Below are 25,056 nucleotides of genomic sequence, written 5' to 3'. Positions count from 1 at the left end.
CCTATTCTTGAATATGGGCGAATGGAAGGTTGTAACTCCTAATTTCAAGGGCTAAATTTACCTTTTTTACCCTCTCCCTTAAAATAAGGTGGGTTATTTGAGGTGATTTGTAAAAATGTGCTATGATACAAAATATTCACCCACTAAAAATTTAAAACCCCTTAATTTCGCCAAAGGGCGAACATTCGCCCCTAAAATTTTCTATGATTGAGCGTCACCAAACACCGCATTGTCAAAAGTATAGGTGTTGTAGTGACATTCAAGGTCCATCACGAATAATGACTATAATGACGGACAGTAACCATCACCATTTCATATCAACAACAACGATTTATGGTTACAGACCTTTCATGGTTGTCACTATTGATGTGTATATATGGTGGCGTTCGTTGACCGTCACCATTTCATATTTTGGTGAGGGTCAAAAAATGTCACCATAAGCTCATTGATGATGGGAAAAAGAGCCTTCATCACCAAAAAGTGATCGTCGTCATTCCATATGGATATCAGGGCACGATGGAATCAAACCACCAACCTCCTACTTGTAAAAAAGATGCTCTTCCATTGAGCTAGCACCCTTTAAATAATTAGACCTTGAAACTTCATAAATTGTAAATTCAACAACTTTCAATAAATTAAAGTCTCGAAAATATTTTACTAAACAAGCAAAGCAGCGTCGAACCTGCAAGTCCCTACTTAATGGTTATGGAACTTATGAAATGTGGGTGGAGGAAAAAATAATTACATATAAGAAAATCAATATGTTAAGTTGAATACTCAATTAGAAGTGAAACTTTGAAGACATTTATAACCTATAAATGACCTATAACTAGCAAATGCACCAAATATTGCAAAAGAAATGTCATAAGTGGATAGCATATGGAAGAAGAGCATTGATGAAGACAGATGCAATATGTTATAGGTTGAGTGAAATAAAAATCTCAATGTTGTTGTTGTTGGGTGTTTAGATATTTGAATGATATCTAAACTTCTGTGCAAATGTAACATGGATCTCCAGAAACCATGAACGGCATAGGATATATATATATATATATATATATATATATATATATATATATATATATATATATATATATATATATATATATATATATATATATATATAAATATATTCCCCCTTCACATAAACTAACATGCAATTTAAAATTTCACAAGTCCGCACTCAAAACACAACAACAACCAACAAATAAAAAAAATTGATGTGGACAGAAAGCAATAGCTTCACCTTCATTCTTAAGCTACTTCTGTTTATTTGAATTTGACTTGTGACATTCTTTATCTAACAAGGAATCAAAATCATCACTAGTATTAAATTCATCCAACACGGACTTTGGAGATCCCACTGACATCTGCATTTTTGTTGCCATGCCTGAAAACCATGGAGATCCATGTCAATAGTAGAATAAGATGTGTGCATGTTGCTCAAGAACACATTCCTTATTAACCATTGTTACCTGACAGAAACCAAAGAGAACACAATATCAATGTACACAAAATCCCCTACAGAAATATAATCATAACTTAGCTAAGATGTCTAAAAGATGTTTTTAATTAATAAACTTTGTATTTGGAAATTATGTTTCTTTAGATTTAAAAAAGACTACGTTGTAGAAAAATTCTGTCTATTTATCCAAGCAATTATATCGTAGCATATGTCAATGGTAGCAATCTATAGTACCTAAAGTAAAAAGACAAATTTTCTCAAGAAAACAGATTTAGAAAAGAGCTTTGAAAACTATATGTTTGTCATCAAAGCTTTAATTAGTTTAACAACAAACTAGTTGGAGTTTGGAAATCAAAATTATTTCATACGAAACGAGCAGACAGTGGCCAAAGTCGTTATTCATACAAATAAATCTGGAGTCACTATTGCCATTGCAGATAACTAAAATTTGGGTAGTGGTCTAACAATTAGAGCTTATTTGCAGGGAAGACTCATCAATACCATCATTTTTTTTCCAAGGTTTGTTGTGTCTCTAGATCCAGATCAGATAGCTTTCTATTCTCAAGTTCTACCTTTCAAGTACTGATTTTTGGCTCACCCTTTAAAAAACAATTCTACCATTCCATTTGATTTTGTTTTGTCAAGAGAATTTGCAGGACCTTCTCATCCTCTATTTTACATCAATCAATAACCATCCATTAATGATATAAAGAATAACAAATACACAACAAAGGCCAAAGATGCGCTAGTTGTATACCTATGTTCTATGAATCATCTGACCTTACTAGTACAAAGAGCTCACCCTGAAAAAATAACATCCATGTGGAATTTACAAAACTTTTTTAAATCAAACTCCAAGTAAACCAATTAAAATATCAACATCATTTTAATCAATAAAATCTCTGACTTAAAATAAAAGTGGCCTAGAATTGAATGTTATATCAACCATGTCAAGTAACTAACATCGGATGAGAAATATAGGCCATGCATATTGGATTAGTGAAATAATTGATCTGAAAAAACTCAAAATCAATCAGATGAATTACAACTAAGAAATGAAAATAAATGACTTACAATTAAGACATGAGGTTGCCTTTCAACCATGTCGTTAAATGACTCTTCTTTATGTCACAGACCATTAAACTTTTTCTGATACCAGGTGGAAGTGGTATTGTAACATTAACCACTGATAGAGTCTGTGTCCATGACTACTTCTCAAGATCCACTCCATTACCATCATTTGGGGCTAGATAAGATTCATGCAAAAACCATCAACATGAAAATGAAATATACATCCTTGTAAAAAAATGGGAGGAAAAAAATTCCACAAATTGAAACAGATTGTAGGATAACTCATTCTTGCAACATGATTATCTTGTCATGAACAACAAAAAAAGAAATTAGGAGAAATGTAATTTTTTCCACATTTTGACAATCATTTCCTTTTGCATATTCTATGAGAAATTGATGAAAAAAGTCAATTAAAACTTGTCAACATCAGGATTATAGTAAAACATAAAGGAACTGCTCCAACACATATATAATCCTAAACATAAGTATCTATACATATAAGTATTTATTGAGATCATTGTATTTTGTGAAAATATGGAAGTCAAATCTTTGAATTAACACAATTTATGGTACCACTGCGTTACGAAGTCCATTCATTCGAGTATTTACGAAGTCCATCCAAAAATTTCTTCAAGGTTCAAAGTTCAAACAATTAACATGTAGCCTAAAAAAGCTCAGATTTGAAAAGGAGATAACCCAAAAATGTAGAGTATATATCTCACATTTATATATCCTAATTTCTAGACATTGAAATGACACTTTTTAGCATACTATTGTGAATTCAACCTAAAATGCTATAAAAAAGTATTGATGGTTATTTTTGTTAAAAATGGAAACTAGGGCCAAATTCCACTTTGAACAGCTCCTTTGGGGCTAGATAATTGTGGCATTGAATTCCTCTTTTTGAGAGGACGAAAATTGATCTAAATATCATCAAATTTGGATAAGTAGAAGTGGAATTTCGAATTTATGTTTCTCTCATGTAAATTATTTAGGTCGGCCTCAACTATATGTCGGCTTAAGAAGATCATAAGTCACATCCCCTCAACTCCACTAAATTGTATATATAGAGGAGCATTCCCTCTCATTTGGGACACATCAATCAAAAGAAAAAGATATCTTTGTGGCAGCGAAGATTAAGGAGGATAAATTCAACTACAAGTTAAGGGGACCCATCAAACAACCACATAAGAAGGTACACTTATACGTAACATAAGTTTCATTTAGATTAAGGTGCATGAAACACTTTCAAGCTAAACAAACTTCAATGGGAAATCTCACAGGTGACATACTACAATTTGACAATTAGCAGTCGGCATTGTTTCTCCAAGTCCATAACTGAATGATTAATCATTCAGAATTGGTTAAGGTGCAAAACTTACAAATTCACTTTAAGGACACTTGTTCCATTTAAAGAGTCATAAAAGCTAAATTTAAATTTAAGATGTCACCAGCCAGAAAAAGTATTAAGCGCTCAATAATCCAACAATTGTAACACTTTCAAGACCTTTTAAATATTCATAACAGTGACAATCGTGAATCATTGGGATAATGCATTCCATTAAATTATAATCTCAGTTGTGCACATTATCTTTTGGATGTATATAGAGCTTTACAAGCTGAGTCAGTTTATTAGCGACAAACCAGTTTCATCAACATTCAGAAAATGAAAATGAAGATAGAAATGAATGAAAGGAGATATCTACCTTGCAGGATAGTTTAGAAACCAAAGCGTAGAATTATAGAATTTGGACATAGCGTTAACCACACTTTTGGGACTTTAGCTTCCCAAATAATTCACTTTCTTGTCATCGACACCCTCTACAATGAGGGAAACTTTAATAACTGTCAAAGGTTTAGAGTTAGAAAGATTATGTGAAAGTTCCTGTAGATAGAGATCTTGCTCCCTTATTTCAATCACTGGGTAAAACTGCAAGTCACACATCAAAAAAGATCGATGTTACCGATGTGAGTATTTATTCCTTTAGGTATCATGAAGTCTGTGGGTGCTACACACACACATGCATATATATGTGTGTGTGTGTGTAATTAAGCCTATAGGTTGCATGTAAGCCTTTCAATGCTCTTTATGCCAGATGTATTCTTACAATGGTCAATGGCTCATAGGTAAAACCATTAGATAACAAAAATCAATGTTGGATAAAGCAAATAAAAATACCAACTGCGGAACAGAATATGACAACAACCAAAAGTTTGCTACCAAATCTTCATTTTCTAGTAGACCTCAGGATATATAGTAGTTGCAACTATTTGCATGTCATAGTTAGGATAGATAGAAACAATGATAAATTACAAGTTTCCATCATTGATTGCATCAAAATGTTGATATGATTATCAACGCATAGTGATAATGGTTGTAAGGTGACAATAAACAATGCATATCTAATTCACAAATTGTACTTATGTATGCTTCAAGCCTGAACTCATAGGCTTGTAATTGAACTCTTACAGCCATCAAATTAATTCATGCACTATCAAGCAATATCATCAATGATATATTTCCTTGTAAAAGATTATGCCTCATACCTTGAATTCGACCTAGAGTTTAATGCACATTCCAATCATAAGAAGTACTAATCCCAGATAAAATGGGCAACTAAGTTAGGGACTAAGATTTTCCACCTAGCCATAGATTGGGCAGCACTGTGGTTTTTCTTGCTGCCCAATCACCCCCAAGCCAGATTCCAAGGCATAAGGAGGTTGCTCAAGAAAAAAAACAATCAGGAATCCAAAAAATGATCTCCACCCCAGGCTATCAAGGGGAAATGTTGAAGCTGTAGTTGAACTCATCGACAAAATGTTTGATTGGGATTTTGTGTCTTGGAATGCAATCATTTCAGCGTTTTTCCAACAAGGCCACAATAAGGAGACTCTTAAGCTTTACTTTTAGATGAAGCTTGCAAGTTTAAGGCCAGACCAATTTACATTGACAAGTGGTCTAAATCCATGTGCCAACTTGATGTGTTCGCAGTATGGTGCACAAGTTGAAGCTAAGGTAATCAAAGTGGGATTCGAATCAAATGCCTTTCCAGAGCTTGCTCTTATTGAAATGTATGTTAAGTGTGATAGAAAGGAGGATGCAATCCAAGTGTTTGATCACATCTGCGTGCCTAATGTTTTCACATGGAATTCTTTGGTTGTTGGATATGCCCAATGCAGTAGGTTAGAGTGTGCAAGGTAATTGTTTGATATGATTCTTGAGAGGGATGTGGTCTCTTGGAGTAAATTGATTGGGATCTACACCCAACATGGGTATAGTGAGGAATCCCTCCAACAGTTTCGTGAAATGCATAGGTCTAACATGAGGCTGAATTATATTACCTTCAATAGTGCCCTCAATGCTTGTTACCTTACACTCCATTGAGCAAGGAAGACATCTACATGGCTTGATAATCATAAGTGAACTTGAATTGGATGTATTTTTCGGGAGTTCCCTTGCAGACATGTATACTAAATGTGTTGGAGTATAGATGATGCACACCTTCTATTTGATAAAATGGTTATGTGAGATGCCATTTCATGGACATCAATCATTACAAGTTTGGCACCTTAGAGAGTGCACACCAATTATTTAATATAATGCCTACAAGGAATGCAGTTTCTTGGAATGCAATGATGGCAACATATGCCCAAGTTGGGTATGGTGAGAAAACCCTACATATTTTTAGAGAAACGTTTTTGGCAAGAATGAAAACAGATTGGGTCACCTTTGCTATTGTTTTAAGTTCATGTGCCCATTTAGCAACTTTAAAGTAGTGCGAGCAAGTCAATGTACACACTATCAGAAGTGAACTCAAGTCAAAATAGGAAGCCACCTGACTTGAAGACTACCATGCACATCGAACTGGTGGGCCATGCAATCTGGCGAAAGCTAGCTGCTGCGGGGTTTGAACCTACAACCTGCCAACGACAACACCCGCATATGAGTTTGCAACAAAAGTGGTATTCCTAGTGAGAGATTAGAGTTTGCAAGGGAAGTGTTTGTTAAAATTCCACTAAGAATATGCGTTGAGGCAGTACAAATGGTCTCACTCTCAAGTTTTCTCCCCAAGTTTAACATAGGGTGGACCATCTACACAAGTAGCACCAAATGCCTCTATATTCAGACATTCAATTTTATTTCAAGCTGCTCAAAGCTCAAACATAGCTTTGTTATTATTAAATATCCACTTAAGATGTCATACGATTGTCGCGTCTTATCAATTTACAATTTGGCACATAGCAATCACCAGGAATGTTTACGAAGATCCAAAATCATTGTAGTCTCTTCCAGCTTTTTCAAAGAAAACTTTCACCAAGTTGGTAATATTTCTATTTCGAAAAAAATGAAGACCCCCTCTTCAGGTCTATAATGTATTTTTTTATTGGAATGGTTCATGGCTATTGTCAAAGCGTTGCAATATTTGTCAGATTGGTAAAAATATGTGCAAAATAAATGTTTTATTGCACTAATTGCATACATATGGACTTGAATTCCATCTATGTTAGTGTAACTACTTCATGGTTCTGGTGCAAAAAAACATATTATTAGAGTGGCACTTGAATTTTGGCACTTGTATCAAATTGGTGGTTCCCTGATATTTTTATTGTGAATGGGTGACTAAAATATAGGACTCTTGACCTGCATGCAAAAATATTTCATTTCAAGGATTTGGTGATATACCCAATTTGTATATTGTAGACTAGGATGTATACGCAGTCGCTGTCAAGATTCGACAATGAAGCACTAGTCATGTCTTCATGACCCAAATGCAAGAAGTTTGAACCCACATGTCCAAAATGTCATTTTTGGTATTTGGATATATATGTAGTAGGCTGACTAAATATATATGACATATACTTGATGGTTGTGGACATGCAATGAAGTACTAATCAAGCAAACTATGAAAGAAAGGCTACTTCAGTGTCTAAGCAATTATTCAACCTCTTGTCTTGTCGAGAAGCAAGAAAAAAAAAGTATGAACAAAGAAATTGAAGGCATATATATTTTGAGCCATGATTGTCCTAATTTTGGGTTGATTAGATATGGACCATTGTAGACTTTGCAATTGAATGAAGTATTGAAGCTAAAAGGGGAAGTTTAGAGTAGGTAATGAGCATAGGATGAATGTTGCCATCATATCAAGGGAAAAATCTTCCCATAGCAAGCTTCAAAACCAGGTGGATATACAAAACATACATGGGTATTTGCTTTGTTATTCTGGGAAGTATATATTGTCTTAGCATGCCTTAAAATGGTGTGGTAACTTTCAAGAAAAATGAGTATTAGCCTTTCCTATCTTGTTATTCTAGCCTTTTTGGGTTCATGGTTGCCTCAGGTCTTCTCAATTAGAGTGTTTTCTAACATAGCCAAGGGCACAAGGAAATGCAGTGAAAGTTGTGGGAATGCCTCAATTCCATATCATTTCTATATCAATTCAAGGCATTGTCAGCTGGATGGACTCAAATTGCAATTCTATAACAATATTGTGAGGATTTAAGTGAACAACCTTTACTATAAGTTTCTCATCAAATGGGATCATCATCAATCCTCTCCAATCTTTCTATCCTAAAAACCTTAAGGGATTTAGTGTCAAAGGCATGAAGAATTATGCAATTTCTGTCAGCAACTTTCTCTAGTTATCTGACTGTAAGAACACTCCAGATTGTCTACTGAAGTGAAATATTCCTTATATGTAGAGTTGCAATGAGTAATGCATGTTTGATAGGACATTTTGCTATCCCTTTCTGAATGAGACAATATGGCACCATGGAGATGATGACTTTGCTCACTTCTCCTAGTTGCAGTGCCAGAGTTTCATTAGTTGGATACTCACACCCATATTGACCCGTTTGGATGCAAAGTGTGGGCTAAGTGGGAATTGGGTGTTATGGGCACTTTTTGATGATGTTCACTATGACCCCAATGTGGTCTATCAACATGCAGTAGATGTAACTGACAATGTGAGGTGTGCTTCTAAAGATGGCTATCAAGGAGATGAGTTCTGTCAAGGCACTGGATACGTAAGAGTATGCAAAAAGCATGGTGAGAAGTCATACGATAAGGACTGTCGAAGAGATCACAATGCAACAAAGAGAATAGTCCTTGCGACTGGGCTTGTGGCTTCGTCAACACTTGTGGCAGCAAGTCTTATTGCACTTGCTTTACACAGACAACATAAATAATCTAGTTTTTGAATTAGACAGTCCAGGGAGGAAGCCAACTTGCAAACCTTCTACCTATGCACTCTGAAGAATTCAAACTTGATCTATTCTCTTATAAGATGTTGGAGAAGGCCACTAAAATCTTTGCTACTACAAAAAAAAAGTGTGGACATAGTGCTTGTGGGACTATATATGCTGGGAGGCTTACTGATGGTCACCTTGTTGCTATAAAAGGGATCCATTTTGGGAGTTCTCATGGAGTAGATCAACTATTAAATGAAATTAATATCTTCTCAACAGTGAAACAAAATAAAACTTAATACAAATTCTTGGTTTTGTTTATTAACTGAATTTGTCTCTACTTGAACTGAGGGTTTATATATACTAATGTTGATGAAGCGATGATATAATTGCCTACATTGTTTACCTTGTTGTTAAAGTATGTTAGAATTCTAGAACCAAGTCAGTAAGAAGCAGAGTTCATCTCTGTTCTACCTATGATTATCATATCAGGTTGAGTACTCCCTACTTACTGTTGTTATTCTGCTAGTATCAGATTCTGCAAATCAGTGTTCTAGAGATTAGATTATTGCATACAAGGTACAAGAGCTATGTGCCATCATTTGCAGAGCAATGCATTCAAGCAAGATACATAAAGGGTTGTGAATGAGTTGAATTCATTCGCTCATCGGGTAGTGAACAAATTGGATAAAAGAGAGCAGCAATCAGATTCTCAGTTGGAGCACTCTAATGAAAACCATAATTCCCTAGACTCTATTTATTCTCAAGCATAACTACTGGATCAAATTCAAAGGTTGTACAAGATAAAATGACAAATATCATAGATCAATGCAATTCCACTTTTTTGAGAAATCTCATCAGACAATTGGCATTCAATGTAAGTTTCAAGAATAATAGTTTGATATGCAGAAGACTGTGGATACTAGTATGGTTGATCTTCAAAAGTTCTATGTAAGATTAGGACAAGACATAGGGTACCTTCAAAAATTAACTTCACAGATATAAAAGAAAATCACTGAAGTGGCTAGCACTATATCATCTCAATTAGACAATATTCAAAATAAAACAGATGACATTGGCAACACAGTGACTTTGTCATTGGGTCAACAGAAACTATTACTGGATGACCAAAGTCTTGCTTTGCAAGGCCTTGATACTCTTACACAAACTCAAGCTGAAGCATTTGAATAAAGAAAGTATCAGTACAACATCTTGCTGATAATGCTTGCCAACACTAGCTTGTGTTCAATACTTACCAAGAGGAGCTTTAGCCGACTCACAGTTGCCTAGCACAGAGCTCCTCTATGGTTTTGTCAACTCAGGAAGCATTTGAGTCAAAGAAAGCCACTATGGTCATGGCTCAGAACAAGTTATCTTCATTGCAAAATTCCATTCTTCTTGAATCTCGGGCTATTAATACCATCTTCTTCTACTTGATTATGATGTGTGTGCTCTATATGTTGATAAAAACAAAAGCAAACCAATAAGGTCAGATGTGTTCTGTACTCTGTACTTTGCATATCATTTTCCATTGAGTTCATCATAGCCCATTTTAAAGGTAATGTCTTTCACAACAAGGCTGGATTGCCTCAAAGACATTTTATGTAAGAACAACATTTTCATATAATCTTGCTCTCTTGGGAGTTCAATATTTTTGACTCGTATACCGTTAGCAACAATGGAACCCAAAAGACAACACATACAATTTTTTAATGTGCTAAATATAAAAAGGCACTCTTGCTAAATATTTTGCACTTCAATGTTTCCAAGTTAATATACATGTATATTAGGAATATAACACCCCATGGGATCACCATTGCTGATGCATTAACACTCATGAAATTGACTGATAAACTTTTCTTGGGAGTTCAATATTTTTGACTCGTATCCAAATAATGGAACCCAAAAGACAACACATCAATTTCTTTGATTACTAGAACCACAAAAAAGCACAATAATTTTGATTAATTAACAATATATGACAGGTTTAAGATTCCTGTGGGATGGAATATATGGTTGTAGGTTTCCTGGAGAATTTACCAGTGTTCATCCTGAAGATGAATCCAGTTGAGGATTCAAAACATCAACCATTCTAGAAGATGAACACTGGTAAATTCTCTGGAAAAACCTACAACCTAACAATAAATGCTTTGCTAATTCATCAAGAGGCATGATATAAACAAAAGGTACAACATGACAGAATCAACACATACAAAAGAATGGCATCACATGATTGACATATTGCAGATTAATTAGGCAACCCACTGTATGTGAAGCATCTCAAAGGCACAAAATCGAATTGCATACAACATACTATTTCAGGTTCTATATGTTTCACAATGGCATTTCCTCTGTGTGAATCCTATGGTAGATACAGTCAACCCTATAGGAAGACTTGATGCCTAATTTTCCCCACACAAGAATTCTTGCAAAATCTATTAAAATTTTCAAAATGATATGCTGACTAGAATAGGGGCTAGATTTTGCTATAATGTGCCCATAACAGATCAAGGCACTAGTCTTCTTCCCTTGTTAATTAAAAAAATCCAAAATTCTTCTCTCTTTTACCCCATTTTGTTTCATTCTGCAATCTAGAATTTACCAAAAAAATTTACTCGATATCAGAGTCTGTTTGAACCATAAAAATCCCAAAAAATATATCATAAACTTGGCTCTACTTCCCTCAAGCAAATCATGTGAAATTGACCTAAAAATCCTAGGACATTTTGCTTGTAGGGGCCCTTGAAGTGTGCTTTGTTGAAAGATCTTAATAGGGCAAAGATGGTAAAAGTTATAGACCATGAGGGTTACTCATCCACTAGGTGAATAAATATTCACTTATAAAAGTTCCCTACTTCTCAATAATCATAGAAATAGACTTTACATTCTCAATGCCAATGAAAAGCTAATAAACAGTGTGCAGATTTGGCTTCCATAAATTCTTGTTATCTCCTTTTAGTGATATGTTATATAATTATTTATGTTTGCTTGGAATTTTTGCATAATTGATTATAAGTGTCATACTATGGTTTGTTAATATTCTGAACAAATTTTTAAGTAAAATGATTAAAATTGTTTAGATGTACACTCCAACATGCACATACAAAAAATATAACTAATTAGGTCACACATAAAGCTAATGGCATTTATGAAGTCTTGCAAAACTAAAAATCAACATGTATCCTAGGGTTTAGCAAAGAAAATTACCTTAAGATGTTGAAAAGAGCATCGAGGTCCACCAATCTTTATCATAAATATCTATAGAAGAATCCCAAAAACTGTAAAACCAAGGTACAAATTATAAATTTCTTTGATCACAATCCAACAAAATTCAAATAAATTACATGAAACACCATTTAAAGAATTTGTATCCCAAAAATGGGTAACTACAAAGAATTATTTCTCATAAAATGTAATAAAGCATCTAACTTAATGAAGTTTTGATTTCAGATTGTCACTTTTCTTCAAGTTTTTATTTTTTAGTGTGAGAATGTATCTGGTCATTGAATACAATGGACCTGTATGTTATAAAAGCTGATTTTAGTGCCAGTGTGGACTGAGGATGGAATGTTATTCTTTGGTTTGGAAGTGGAACCTGCCTTTCACAATGGGAATGGATAGGGTATTGGTAGAAAATTGGTTATTCATTATGATAGAAATGTATTTTTTAATTGTCTATGGGAATCATTTTAACAATTTTAAATTGAAACTCTGGGGCATCACACCTACTTCATTGCCGAACCTGAAAAGGTGCTTGTGTCTAGACAATTTATAAGTTCTAGAGAAAGCAAAGTTTGTTAGGATGCTTGTTATCATGCAAAAAACAAGTTATATGGTACTAAAATTTCTTCCTTGAGGTCAAGTAGAGATTTGACAATAAGCTATTTGAAGCTCCATGCCCAAGATATTTTAAAGAAGATGTATAAGTGTCAAATGCCACCATTCCAGAATTGGAAGTACCAAAGGAATCTCAATTCTAAAAGCATTTCATTTTTGAAGAACTTCCATAGTGATAACAATAACATCCTACAAAAGATCCTAACATGCATCCACACAAACAAATCATTCAACAAGCAGATGTTAAGTGCTAGAATAATGCAAAAGATTATGAGAGATGCTCCAGAAATGGTTTTGATCTGCCATGTTATAGTTGATGTACCTTGGTAATAATCAAGTAGAAGTCAAGTGGAGGCTTTCTCAGGTTAACACTATTGAGTTTTGGTATGAACTGTGTAAAAATATTTAATCTGACACATTTTGCTTGAAGATTTCACTTCTTTGATGATGAGTGAAATGTTAACTCGAAACAAGTTAGATTAAAACATCTTCACAGTCCCAACAAAAAACTCAGATAAAAGTAGTGGTAGTTATATTAGTAATAGTGTTGGTTACAATAATTAATCTTCACAAAGAGTTATAAAGTTATGACCCCTTGCTAAGATATACAAGAGAGCATATATGCCTTGGCTCTCATTGTTAGTGACCCTCCATCAGTTGACCTATATGGATTAATTAAATAAAAGTTTCAACTTTTGCTTGCTTTCCCATTGTATGGGACTTGCCAGTCCTAATGAAATGAGTCGTTGTGGACTTTGAAGGTACACCATATAACAAAATTGTGGTCGTTAGAAGTTCAAGGTATTTCAATTTGTTTTATTTGTGCAGATTTAATGCCATTGAATTTTAGGATGTAATCGAGTACATGGTGTGCATGTTAGCCATGCTAACTGAAATATACACATAGTAAAGAAAGACTAGACAAATACAGACTTGCTTGTTTCACCAAACATTTAGGATGTGAATATGTAATAAAGGGTATTCTAATTGAATCTTGAGGATTGATTTGAATCATGGAAGGGAATTATCTGCTTGCAAATAATGTTGCACGGAGCCAAAGTAATGGTCATCTTCTTCACAATTTTAACTATTGAAATTTTATTAAAATTGGAAACTAGGGCCAAATTCCACTTTGGGCAGGTCTCTTGAAGAAGATAATTATGGAATTGAATTCATCTTTCTAAGAGGACCAAAATCAACCTAAAGTTCATTTAATTTGGTTAAGGAAAAGTGTGTTTTTGAATTTATGTTTCTATCATATAAAATCATCAAGGTCGGCCTCACCTATATGTCGACTCAATAAGCCCAAAAGTCACGTCTCTTCAACCCCATTGAATTGTATATAAAGAGGTGCCTTTCAACCTCATTTGACACAACTCAAGGGCTCTAATATATCTTTGAGGTAGCCGCAGCTTGAAGGAGCTAGGAGGACAAGTATTGGGTATGTTTTCGGTGTGTTCTTCCTTCCATAGGTTCGATCTTGAAGCAGTATGGCAGTCGTAGGTCAGGGCAGAGAATTTTGGTGAGATTTCTCCTCTATTGAAGGATGCATCTTCTTGTAATCATTTCAGGAGGCCCGAAGGATTTTTGAGTCTTGGACAGGGGGCCGAAAGGCTGTTCTAAGGAGCAGAATAGGCCATAGTACAAGTAGACATGAAACCTTGATGGAGGCTATTTGTAGCATAGAACCTTAGATCAGGTTTTCCTAAGGAAGGACCGCAACAAGTGTCTCAAGATCTGGGCTGATCTACAAGCCCTAACTACAGATCTTCAACCTCATAACTCATTAACACTTTGACAAGGCTTCACTACTCAATTTGGGATTGTCTTGGCCTCTTTATAATCAGCAAAGGAAGTCACTTGAAGCAAACCAGGACCGAGCTCATTTTGGAAGTTGGAACCTATTGAGTTGCAGCTTTGAATACTATTATCTACTGGTTAGGGCAGAACTTGTCTACTATTATTTGAAAACAGAATTGCAAACTTGTTTGGGCTATATATTTAGCACATGATTAGTGGTTCTAGTCATCATATTGACAAGTCAACCTTGACATTGATTGTACTCTCTTTCTCTCTTTCTTTGCTAAACATTTGATATTGATAATAAGAATATTTGATTAAGGGTTTTCCCCATCTTGGGGTTTTTCCTTAGCTTGTGCCAATTATTGTGTTCTCTTGTCTTGGCTTGTCTTCTGATTTGATCATATGTTCTTTATTAAGTTGATATCAATGTAATAATGATTCAGTGCTAATGAAAGTGAAATGGACTAACAAATGGGCTAATATAGAATTTGAAGTATCTATCTTAAGCAAGAACATGTCAACCTAAACTCAATGTGGTATCAGAGCTCAGGTGAGGACAAGCCCAAACAAGAGTGAAAGAGAAAGCATCACTAAGTGAAGTTTATTGATCAACAGAAGAAAGAAGGATGAATTCATTGTTTTGAATCAAAAATCAAAGAAACCTTGTACCAAACCAAGTCTCCATAAGGTATGATTTAGAGCTCCTTTCTCTTGAAGATTATGTATGGAAATAGCCACAGTTGAGGTTGTAGATCTATGGTTTGTCACAGCTTCAGAGATGGCTGAAAAGAAGGTCATTTTCATAGTAGAATACCTAGATCCAAGTTCCTATTTCAAGTCAAGATCCAAGTGAATTATTTCTGAGCATTCTGATTAAAGTGAATGGTCCAAGATAGAGAATTCGATTATCTCTAAATATTTGTGGTCCTGGGATGCTAACTCACAACAAAAAAAGTTTTCTTTTGTTTTTCTTCTAGACCAAGGAGCTGTATATTTTGCAGACTTGTATTTTGCTGAGGTGTATTCCTTTCTCTTGATGGTAAAGAACCGAAGTATTTTGAGAACATCCTCTTGTATATCCCAGACTGAAAAATATCAAGCAGTCCAATTGGGATATGGTCATCCTTGAGTTATAAGAAAGAAGTCTCATTGACAAGCCCAAATTAGGGCATCAATTGTAGAACACCAAAGCTTTTTTTATTTTGCAGACCTAAAGACCTAAGACACAACATAATTCTCTTGTTTATGGGAAACTATTCTGCAAGGTGAAGAACGAAGTTTGTGTCTAATATTTGTGGGTTTGGATCTGAGAATATTCTATAGGTCTTGAAGGATCATTACAGGTCTCTTAAGCTAAGTCTCATCTTCTGTAGGTTCAACGCAAGACTATATATGACATCATTCTTGTGCAGTTGTGAAGGATCTGTGACAATTCTTCTGTATTGTCTGGGTAGCAAAGAGTTTAGGGCACTGATTCGAAAAAGAGCTTGAAGGTTCAAGCCAATGAAAGGCATTATCCAAGCTCAGCCTTCATTGCAGAATTTTTTAAAGAGAATCATCATGGAAAGTGATTATCTGCCTACAAAAAAGTAAGAGACATGTTGAAGTCATTCTCTTGAAACTTGAATAAACAATTCCTAAAGAAAGCTATAGTATACTTTTGGTAGAAGGCAAAATTGAAGGCTCATCTCAATGACTATATATGTATCCCTGATACATCCTTTACAGTAAAGAGACTTAAAGGATAGTTGCAATATTATAGCTAAAAGGACTTCATCAATATTTGCAGTGTTACTACAATAGGTCAAGCATCCTTTCACAGTAGTAAGGGAAGAGAAAATTCATCAATATTATAGCTGAAAGGATAGTTTCAATATTATAGCTGAAAGGACTTCATCAATATTTGCAATGTTACTACAACAGGTCAAGAATCCTTTCACAGTAGTAAGGGAAGAGCAAATTCATCATTTCCCTACAACAATTGCTTAAGACTATCAATTTGACACATCACCATTGTGATAGTAACCATTTGTATGACATTAATCCCAAAGTTTTCATGATAGTCCACCTATGGGTCTAACTGAAGAATACCTACAGTAAGGAAGTTCTGAAGATCACACTGTTTCGCTAGCACATAGATCTTCTAGAGTTTGTTGGCATGGTATTAAATGAGTGGTTTGTAGATTAAGGCCATCAACCTAAAGGGATCCATAAAAGCATCAACCAACCTAATCCTTGTGATGTACTGTTGATAGCAAGATGCTTCAAGTACAAAAAGGATCATTACACTTGAGGTGTAATTATCATTAACTCATACAGAACAGAGAATAGTAGGCAAGTTGTTTCCGATGCTTTTGATTAATATATAATTCTAGACCATAGCCTTTAAGTTTAGAGATGCGAGAGGCTCCACTGGGAGTGTTCATGACAATAATCAATACGACAGTATCTTTGACTTTAATGTCTATAATAAATTGATGAGTTAAGCAATCAACAAAATGTCTTTAAACAAAGAAGTGCATGAGGAATGGAGGAGCAATGACAATAATCATTTAAAGCAATGTTGGTGGTATTTGATGTAGTGAATTGTAGCAATAATCGAAGGAGCAATGATGGTGTATGGAAGCAAACATTTACATCTTTATCTAGCAGCTGGAGGAATGGAATTTTATGCAACACCTTTATATTGGTACCCCTGAGTATCCTTACAAGTCTAGCAGCTAGGAGTAAAAGTGCATGGCACTTTTGGAGATATTCCTTATAACAGCGCTTATCAGTATGAAAACATATCAAATCCTATGTCTTGAAAAGCATGATAAGCAAATGGAATTGTGAGGACCCTAATCTTGACATCCTGATTATGGTATTGAACTCCTTGATGCATTAACCCAAGATCTTATGAAAGACAGACTTATGAATATGGATGCCTGGATATCATGGACTGGGTAATTTAATTCATTGGTCATCGTCATCTAGCAAAGGAGGATAATGTAGCTATTTCTTCATTTTGGTTGAAGAAGGACCATGATGATTCTACAAAGCTTTCTTTCTATTCTGAGGTAAGCTTCTTAGAAGTTTGTTGTTGCAGGTGCCTTATGGAAAGTCTCTCTCATAAGAAGCTCATCAAGCAAGGCTTCAGAACACCTGGTAGTATATCCCAATGACTCTTCCTACTCGATGTTTGTTGACAAAGACAAGCCATGGCAGCAAATTATGGTTGATGACTTTGTCACATGGACCTAAGGAAAAGGGTCAGGTTACAGATGGCTCGGTGATTATGCTTTGGCATTGTCACTTTCCCTATATTTAGAGGGAGTTATGGACAAGCCATGATGATTGTAAAGATGCAACTATTGATGATGTTTGATTAATGACCCTCTCGTTTATCAATGTAAGAGGGAGTTGACCTTTAAAGTCAAGATGAAATACCTAGCCATGTTGCACTATTTCATGCACTTAAGGGTCTGATGAGTTGGAAATGCTACAAGTTTTCTTATGTATATCTTGTGGGATCCCTGGTATTCTTGATAAACACCATATCAGTCATATGCCTCACTATGAAGACTCTAATTCGATCTATGGATAAAGCCTCATATATTGGATATTCTGATACTGGCTCGGTTGGCAGTGTGATGGATGGAAAAGCACATTTAGTGTTGTATCTCTTGATTTGGTTGCTCTAGAAGCACTATTGAGGTTGGATGTATATAGGAGCAAGTATGGCTTATTATGAAGCCAGTTGGTTGAGGAAGCTCTTCAGTGAGCCATTTGAGCACGTACTAGTAACCACCATTGTATATTGCGATATTTTTGAGTCGGGTTCATTTTTCAGGGAATCCATGTTCCACGACAGCTCCAAGTATTGGGTACCACCTTATTTTGATATGGTACATTGGAGAGCTACCAAGCTCCATCATTGTTGGTTGGATGAGCATATTACTGTCATCCTCTTGGTAAGGTCAAGATTATCTTTCTTCAGGGAGAGACTGGGAGTCGTGGATAGACCCTACTATGAGGGTCCTGGTTGAACATTGAGCTCTGGGAGCTTCTAGGGGCCTGGGGTGCTTATTGAGCTATGAGTGACCATAGAGTGAGTGGTTCACCTTCCCCTATTGGTGCGTTGTGTACAGGGTGAGTCGTTCACCTTCCCCTGTGATATCCCATGGTGGTTGACATGTGTGTAGGGTGAGTGGTTCATCTTCCCCTACTGTTGATGACATATGCATAGGATGAGTGGTTCACCTTCTCTTATGGCATATGAGCAGGATGAGTGGTTCACCTTCTCCTGCAGATACCCCAGTGAGAGATGCATATAGGCATTTTTTGACATGTCAATGGGACGTGGTTCATCCTTTCCCCACATGTAGGATGCTTGTTCCCTACGATTTGTGGTTGACATGTCAGTGGGATGTGGTTCATCCTTTCCCCACGTGTAGGATCCTTCCTACTATTATTTTTTTCATGCAAGTAGGATGTGGTTTATCCTTTCCCTATGATGATTTTGATATGTGTTTACAGGATGCGGTTCATCCTTTCCGTACGTGTGATTATGACATGTGTTTGTAGGATGTTGTTTCCCCTTTCCCTACAAGTGGTTGTGAGCAGGGTGTGATATATTCTTTTCCCTACTGATGTTCTTGCGTCATCTTACCCATGTAGTTCGAGACACATGGGAAGTACCTCTCATCTGGCCAATGAGTTGGGAAAAATGGTTTGGGACCATAGCACTACCGATGGACGCATGTATTGTCATACTCCCTATGTTTAGGATGAATGATGTTTCTTTAACTTGATCACTTGGGATCGAGTCTGATTCACGCTTTGGTTATATGGACTAATTTTTGTCAGTGGAAAGTGGCAAGGTCTTGTGACTCACTCTCAATTTGTTCTTCTTTATTATTCATATCAGTGTTCAGCAGAGCAGACCAGAGAAGAGATACTGAGATGGTTCATGATGACACGATGGCATGATTGATGTTGGATGGATTGGCAAGTGGAATTCTCCCTAGTTGAGAGGGAGTCTTAAAATTGAAAACTAGGCCAAATTCCACTTTGGGCAGGTCTCTTGAAGAAGATAATTATGGCATTGAATTCCTCTTTTCGAGAGGACCAAAATCAACCTAAAGTTCATCAAATTTGGTTAAGGAAAAGTGTGTTTTTGAATTTATGTTTCTATCATATAAAATCATCAAGGTCGGCCTCACCTATATGTCAGCTCAATAAGCCCAAAAGTCACGTCTCTTCAATGTTTAAGGAAATGTAACTAGGCTAGGTCTTCATAAATGTAATTTTGATATTTGTACTTATTCAAGAAAAGATAAATTATTTTTGTATTATTTGTCAATGAGTTTCTTGCTCATTGAAAATAGGTCAAGCACATTTTGAAGTGCTTCTAGAGAGTCAAAGTCAAATGTAATTATGATAAGACCCTTTGAGGGCATGTTACATCATGTATGACATCATACAAGGTCAAGGGAACACCTCCAAGCATGGTCAAATCCTCTCCTAGCATCAACATGGTCTCCAAGCAACAAAATGATGGGTAAAAATTGAATTATAATGCAAACTGTAAGTCGGCCTTAAAAGATAGTCAAGTTGGCCTAAAGAGGAGGGACAAACCTCTATTTATAGAGGTTGTCCACTCCTCATTCAACGTGGAACTTGGCTCTAAAATCCACAAGCAAAGAGAGACAAGAAAGTCAAAATAGGAAGTCTACAAGAGCAGCAAGACAAGAAGACAAAACAGCGAAGGTATAGGGTTGTCTTCTAGGGCATCAACAACCACACATGCGAGGAAGAAAGGACCTGTCTGTGGTCAAGTACAATAGGAAATCATAATAGAAATATCTTTGTTTTTGGGCTAATACACAAGGTCTATTAGGCCTCCCCATCCAGTGAAGAAAGGAGGATTGTTCTAGGGTTTCTATCCACATGTGAGAAGACTTTAGAAGTAGATTGTTGCAGACTTGACAGCAGACAAAGGCAACATATTGAGAGACCTCACTTGAATGTATAACAAGGTCTACAAGGTCTCCAAGGAAAGTGAAGAAGGTCCTCCTTATAGCGAAGAAGAGAAGCCCTAATATTCTAGGGTTTCCTAACTTAGAATAGTAGAAAAGGACAAAGTACTAAGGAGCAGAAGTGTCGGAAGACAGAGGTCCATGTGCCGGAAGCTATAGTGAAGAAAGAGGATGGATTTGACTTGTGCTTGGAGGATTCTATAGTCAAGGGTCTAGGGTTTGGCAGTTGTTCAAATAAGAAGCTTCAATAAGAGAAATCTTACAAAGGGTTTCCCTCTCAAGAGTGGATAGGGTTTGTCCCTAGCAGAGAGCCAAACTTTGTGTTCTTGCTATTTTGTTTTGGTAGTAGTTTGATGAAGTACACACATATGCACTAATAAGAAGAACAAGAAGCATAAGCTAAACTAGAAAAAGTAAAAAGACTTCACAAATTGTTATCAAGTCACGGAGAATCATCACAACACTACTTTGCCCTAGATTCTCTAACATTCAACCCCATTGAATTGTATATAAAGAGGTTCCTTTTGACCTCATTTGACACAACTCAAGGGATCTAATATATCTTTGACGTAGTCGCAACTTGAAGGAGCTAGGAGGACAAGTATTGGGTATGTTTTTGGTGTATTCTTCCTTCCATATGTTTGATCTTGAAGCAACATGGTAACCGTAGGTCAGGTCAAAGAATTTTGGTGAGCTTTCATCTCTATTGAAGGATGCATCTTCTTGTAATCATTTCAAGAGGGCCACAAGATTTGTGAGTCTTAGACAGGGGACCGAAAGGCTGTTTTAAGGAGTAGAACAAGGTGCAGTATAAGTAGACATGAAACCTTGATGGATGTTGTTTGTAGCACAAAATCTTAGATCAAGTTTGCCTAAAGGAAGGACCACAAAAAGTGTCTCAAGATTTGGGCTAATCTACAAGCCCTAACTGTAGATCTTCAACCTTAGAACTCGTCAACCATTTGACCAATTTTCACTGCTCAATTTGGGACTGTCTTGGCCTCTTTATAATCAGCAAAGGAAGTTGCTTGAAGTAAACCAGGGCCGAGCTCCTTTTGGAACCTATTGATTTGAAACTTTGAATACTATTGTCTACTAGTTAGGGCAAAACTTGTCTTCTATTATTTGAAGACATAATTGCAAACTTGTCTAGGCTGTATATTTGGCACATGGTCAGTGGTTCTAGTAATCATATTGGCAAGTCAACCTTGAAATTGATTGTACTCTCTTTCTCTCTTTCTCTGCTGAACATTTGATATTGATAATAAGAATATTTGATCAAGGGTTTTCCCCATTTTGGGGTTTTTCCCTGGCTTGTGCCAATTATTGTGTTCTCTTGTCTTGGCTTGTCTTCTGATTCGATCATATGTTCTTTATTAAGTTGATATCAATGTGATAATGATTCAGTGCTAATGAAAGTGAAATGGACTAACAAATGGGCTAATATGGAATTTGAAGTATTTATCTTAAGCAAGAACATGTTATCCTAAACTCAACAAATTTGGATTGCCTTAAGGTTCTGGGGATCATTTTCTTTGATCTGGAAACAAAGCTCTCCATCAATTGAATCAAGGTAATATATAAGTATGGTTGCCTCTAGAATTTTAATATTTGCATGGTGATTTCTGCACAATCCGGTTAAACCACTTATTAAACTCTTCTATAGTTTCAGTCTGATTTCCTTTAGAACTACTAAGAGCAACCAATAAGTATCTATTATCTTTTTGTTCTCCCTATTTCTCAAGGAAAGAATTTTGAAGGGGGCATGCATTGAATTAATTATCAAGAAATCCTTTCCACCATTCCACAACACCATCCACAGGAGACAGTGTAAACAACTTTGTGGTGACATCTAAGTGTCTCGCTCCTCCCATTTTAAATCACACTCCTAATTTTGGCCAATGATCCAAGGCAAAAAGAACATTATTTTCTTGGAATGTAGGAATGTTATCAATGGCATTTTCTAGAATTTCATGTGGAGCTTCATTAATTTGAGAGAATTCAAGTGGTTTGTAGATCATATTAGCTTGATATGAAGATTTACAGTGCATTGTTGAACCTGGTTTATAGATCTGGCAACAATGAAACAACTTGGCCTTTAGAAGAAGCTGATCTTGGTCTTCCAAAACACTGGAACCTTCAACAACTTTTGCTACTCTTTGTTTAAGGATATGGCCTCAGAAAACGATGATCTTGCCCTAATGGAATAATTCAACCCCTCTGATAATAAATCCACCTCCAGATAGATTTAGACTCTTTAGAAATATGGTCACAATACTTGATGGGCTTGGCCTTCCAGTAATTAAGTTTGCCCTCCAAATAATTTTGGTAATTTTGAACAGTTTTTGCCTCCAATCCAAATGAACTCGACCTCCTAATAAATGTGCCTTTGGCCACAAAACAAAATGACGTTGATGGGCCCTTTGACTAGCTAAAGAGTAGTGAGGCCTCAGGTTCATTCTAAATTTTCCCTTCTCATAGCAGTGCACCGACCTCAACTACCTAATCGGGCCAGTTGAACCCGTGATTGTAGGAGTCCAAGGACTTGTAGGAGAGAGATCAGATCCTTCTAATTACCTTCAATTGTGGGTGTTCAGAACCCCAACATATGCCTCATCTTTGCTCATCTTTGTTGTTGAGGACACGGAGAAGGCACACCTACACTGCTAGGCTCATATACCTTCGAACGCTAGACCGATTAAGTATGGTGAATATAGATGGATGATTCTCAGTTACTGAGTTTAGATAAAAAGAAATTCATGACTTGGAGTTTACCTTATAAAAGTGGGGTAGAGCATAACTATACCTACATAAATAAAGGGCTTGAAAGTAGGTACTAGGGGGGAAAAAATGTCGACCTCCATGAATTATGAATTAGAGCAAAGATGTGAAGGTTTCAAAAAGTAAGATACTTCATTAAAAAGGAAAGATAAAGAGATGGATTTCCCTCCTAATGGAATATAAAACTTTTTCTTCCCAATGAGATTTAATTTCAAAAATTTTGTTATATATATATATATATATATATATAAGGTGTTCATTTCAATTTCAAAAATTTCAATAACATATATACAAGGAGTTCATGTTCTACTGTATTCCAATATTTCCCAAATCTAAAATACAACTAAGAATAGAAGTTAAAGAAACAGGTCAATAGCGAGTACGCAAAGGCACCACCATCGAAGTAGTGGCTAAGTGGAGTTGTGGTTGATTAGTTTTTTTCTTTGTGGAAGCCCAATCAATAATCATAGGAACAATCGCAGTGAGTTCGAGAGCTGAAGCCATCAAGATAGTAGGGGTAGCTGAGACAATTACAGAAAGGATGGAAGGAGTCGTCATCATCAGGAAAAATCCTTTCTTTTTCATCTTGGGAGACAAGGGCTTGTACTTTCCTTTGATGCCATGGAACCCCAGTGAAAAATTCATAGCATTGTGGTCATGCTTGTGACATCTGGGATATCTAAAGGGGACACCCTCATAATGTAAATTATGAAGAGAAGTGATGCCTTGATGTTGGAGCTTCATTTCACCCCATAAGTCGTATGTGATATCCAAATTTACCAATACCCTCGCCACCTTCATCTCCACAGAGTCTTTGAAAGTGAGGTCAACCTACAAGCATTCCCCCAGCTTGTTTCCAATTTCCCTAAGAGCCTACTCTGACCAGAATTATACTTTTAGTTTCAGAAGCTAAACCCAGATAAGGGCCTTGTCTAGCCTCTATCCAAGTGGGATCAAAAAGAGGGGTCCAATGATTAAGCATGAAAGGGGTGGAGTCGATACTCCAAACCTTATTCAAAGCCCAATGAACCTCTTTAGACTTGTTTAAAAAGAAAATGAGCCAACCTCTTACTGGTATCTGAAAGTTGGTAGTGAGTTGAATGAGCCCCCTACTCCTTTATCATCCATTCTGATATTGTCTTCCCACTAAAATGACAACCACGAGCACAACCCATCAATGCAAACTCATACATTTAAACAACTTCGTAAATCTCAATCCCAACACCCAGAATGAAAGAGAGTTGGCCCTTCTTTTCTTTAACGATGGGGTTCTTTCATTTTCTGGAAGCACATGGGGGGTTGGGCTTGGGGGAATGAGTGGTATTTTACAAAGGGGATTGTGTTCAAGGGAGGAGGTTTCAATGAGATTGGTGGGGAGACTAGATTGTGAGAAAAAACGGAATGGAGGCAAGACTGCCAAGTGGAGGATAAATTTTTGAAGAACTAAAAGGAAGAAATCCTTCAAAACCAACAGGCGAGATAGAGAGACCCACAAGCGTGGAGGGGGAAGAGAGCCCATGGGCAACAAGGGTAGTTAGGTCTATCAATAACAACAAAATATTTTCGTAAAGGTAGGGCTCCATAACGGATATCGGTAACCCATGGGGATCAATACATGGGGAAAATAACTACAAGAAAAAAACGTCAGTTGGTGGCCCATATGCAAGTAGATCATCGAAAATAGACAAGATGGGGGGAGATGGAAATAAGAAAGCCTCTGAGGAATCTAAACTCCAACTAATGGAAGATTCTAGAAAATCATTGATGCTAGTGTGAGGACTTGAATCTCTAGTTGTACCCATGTCGTTACTTTGAATAGAATCCCACCAATGAAAACCCTCTATGAACGAATCTCCAGAAAGAGGTAAGACCACATCAACAACTAGAGCGATA

General features: G+C 36.2%; 1 pseudogene; it reads left to right on the top strand.

The window, feature by feature from the left end:
• Nucleotides 1–9,312: 9,312 nt before the first annotated feature.
• On the top strand, nucleotides 9,313–10,380 carry LOC149151629 (protein GAMETE EXPRESSED 1-like; annotated as a pseudogene).
• Nucleotides 10,381–25,056: the final 14,676 nt, after the last annotated feature.

This window comes from Pinus tabuliformis, chromosome 9 (genome assembly GCF_031772625.1).
Source record: "Pinus tabuliformis cultivar Carrire ecotype Pingquan chromosome 9, CPIR1, whole genome shotgun sequence".
NCBI lineage: Eukaryota > Viridiplantae > Streptophyta > Pinopsida > Pinales > Pinaceae > Pinus > Pinus tabuliformis.
This window is presented reverse-complemented; position numbering and strand designations above follow the sequence as displayed.